Consider the following 3,189-nt stretch of genomic DNA (forward strand, 5'->3'; position numbering starts at 1 on the left):
ACTGTTGGTACATCACATGGACTAAGACTCTCTCTGATTAGTCCCTTATCCATCAGTTCTTGCACTTTTTTTCCAACTTCTGCATTCCCTTGAGGAGTTAATCTGTATGCTACTTTGTTTGGCAAACTTGCTCCTAGTATTAGATCAATATGATGACTAATACTCCTGATTGGTGGCAATGCATTTGGCAACTCATCCACAATAATATCAGCAAAATCATTCAACAGAGTTTTGATTTCTTCAGGTAAATCATCTAAGTTTGTGGAAGTTAAAATTACCTTAGGTCTCCCTATGACAGCAAAATGCATTTCTTCACCTTTTCCAACCTCTTGCAATAGCTCCTTTCCACTCATCAGCATAACATTGTTTCCAGGTGCTCCTTTGTCAGCTTCATCCTTTAATGGCAGCAGTGTATGTTTATTTCCATCCTTCTCCAGAGTATAAGTATTTTTCCTCCCATCATGAATAGCTTTCCGATCAAACTGCCAAGGTCTTCCTAGCAATACATGGCATACATCCATTGGCATTACATCACACAATATCACATCTTTATAAGTACCAATCTGTATCTCTACCTTGCATTGTTCTGTCACAATAATCTGATGTCCTTTCTGCAACCATGACACTTTGTAAGGAGTAGGGTGTAATGTCTTCACTAATCCTAGCTTGTCCACCATCTCTGTAGAAACAAGGTTATCAATGCTTCCACTGTCAATTATCACCTTACGACATTTACCTTTGGATTTTCATGTAGTTCTGAATAAACTCTTCCTCTGAGTTGGTTCTCCAGTCTCTTTCTCTGCCTTAAGCAATGCCCTTTTCGAAAACAGGGATTCTCCTACTTCAGGGGATTCTTCTTTTTCTATAATTTGAGGTGTTTCTTGCTTTGCCTCAACCACATTCACATTCCTCTGACTTGTTGTTCTATTATGAGGACAGTCCCATGATCCATGTCCCCATTCTCCACATGTGTAACACCAAATATCTCTTCCTCGACCTCTTCCTCTGGGTGCAAATCTTCCTCTATTAAAATCTCCCCTCTGTGGTGGTCTACTACTTGAACTTCCTGCTTCATTTTGATGTTGCTGAAACCTTGGTCTGGTAGTTCCTCTACCTCTTACTGAACTTTTCCCTCTATTCCTTTGATTTTGTTTTCTCAACATCTTCTCTTATGCCTTCAAACCTGCTTGATAGGCATCTTCAATGGTCTTCAGACTCAACAAGTTGATCTCATCCTGTATGTCATATCTTAAGCCATTAATATATCTGGCTACCTTATCCATGTCATCCTCTGCATGTCCTGCTCTAATACTCAATCTATAAAACTCTTATATATATTCTTTAATGGACATTCCTTTTTGCCTTAAATTCTGTAATTGTTTGAAAAGATTTAACCGATAATATTTTGGCATAAATTTATCTTTCATTTTACTCACCATTTTGTCCCATTGCTTGATCTTGGACTTTCCTTTCTTGTTCTGGATGTTTTAGTTCATCCCACCAAATAGTTGCATGACCCTTCAATCTAGTAACTGCAAATTTCAGCTTCTTTTTGTCATCAACCTCCTCATGGTCAAAATATTTGTCCAACGAACTGATCCATTCCATTAGCTCTTCTGCATTGATACTCCCTTCATACACAGGAATTTCCACCTTTGGTTTTCCACCTACTTTAGCCAACATCTTGATAACTTAGGTAGTTTCATTTTCCTCCTCTTCTTCTTCCTCAAAATATTCTTCTGCAGCATTGGTAACTCCTTCATCAGGTGTTCTCCTCTAAGCAATCTCCAGTGTGTCCATCCTTGTACGCAGATTCCGAATCTCCTCCAACAGAACTGCATTTGCTTCAGGTCTTCCTCGACCTATGCCAGCTCCCCTCCTCAGCGGCATGTTTATTGTAGTCAACCTAATATTTGTGCTCTGATACCAAAAATGACGTGGGAGGTTGATCAAAATAAGGTGGTAGTGTTAAAAATAGACTACTGGTTACTTTATAACCAATCAGATGCGTTCAAGCGGATTCTGTACGTGGCTTACTTTATCCTGAGGGTCCCACGTTTCCCCTAAACATGTTGACTTTCCCTTTTTAAATAGGTGCTTCACTCTATGCCATTGATCTCCTCTCTCCAGATCTAACGGTCATCACTCACCCCGATCAACAAAACAATCCGGTGATCCTCCACCATTGATCAAAGCGCACTTGATCCAACGGTTAATAGTGATATCGGACGAGCTACTTGCGCAATGTTTAACCGCCCTTACAGAGCCGATAAGGAATATAAATCCTTGATCTATAAATGATCGAGTCTGATTTTGAAGTTAAAGTTCGATCACTTTATGACCCGATATCTGTTGGATATAAGAGGCCATCAAATCTATGACTTGCGAGACTTCAACTAGCACACGGTTTAAAATGGACTTAACTCCTGCAGTTGACTGTGATCTAAGAGGTTGAATATGAGATCGACGGCTAGGAGTGAGTGCAGGACTTTAGCCATGATCAAGAAAATATGTACTCTCCTACCCCCGCAATTGCTGATTACCGTCGATCTAACAGATCTATTGATCTGACGATCCAAATCTATTCCTTCGCCATTCTTCTTCTGCCATTAATACTAAATGATCGCGATTAACACATAAACACTAATATTTGCAATTAAAGTGTGAAAACAGAGAAAATACCAAGTTAAGTTTCAGAACGTAGATACACAGAGGTAAACAAGAGTCTTCACTAGGATTAACACACAGTTGCACACTGAATCAATTTCTTCAATATAATAGTAGTTAAAGAGTCTTGGCCCTCTCGGCTCAATTATAGAAATTTATCTGACCTCTATCTCAATCTCAAAACCCTATCTATCACTCAACTCTTGCCTCTCACTCAATTCTCAATCATCTCAGCTAATACCTTTCCATTACATTTTCTACTCTTTTACGAGTCAAATCCTATTCTAACTGTACTAACAATTCGATCTCTATTTTAATCAATCTAACAATCAGATCTCTACTTTTAAGCTCTATTACACACCTATGCTAACAACTTATCCCTTAGTCTAAAATAAGACAATTTTCTAATTATTACAACAATGAAGTAAAGATCATTTTAGAGAGATCCAACCCTCTCTACCAAAACTGACTTTTGACCACTCAGGTCAGTGAAATTCAATTCATTTAGCCACAACATGTGAA

This window comes from Pinus tabuliformis, chromosome J (assembly GCF_031772625.1).
Source record: "Pinus tabuliformis cultivar Carrire ecotype Pingquan chromosome J, CPIR1, whole genome shotgun sequence".
NCBI classification, from domain to species: Eukaryota; Viridiplantae; Streptophyta; class Pinopsida; order Pinales; family Pinaceae; genus Pinus; species Pinus tabuliformis.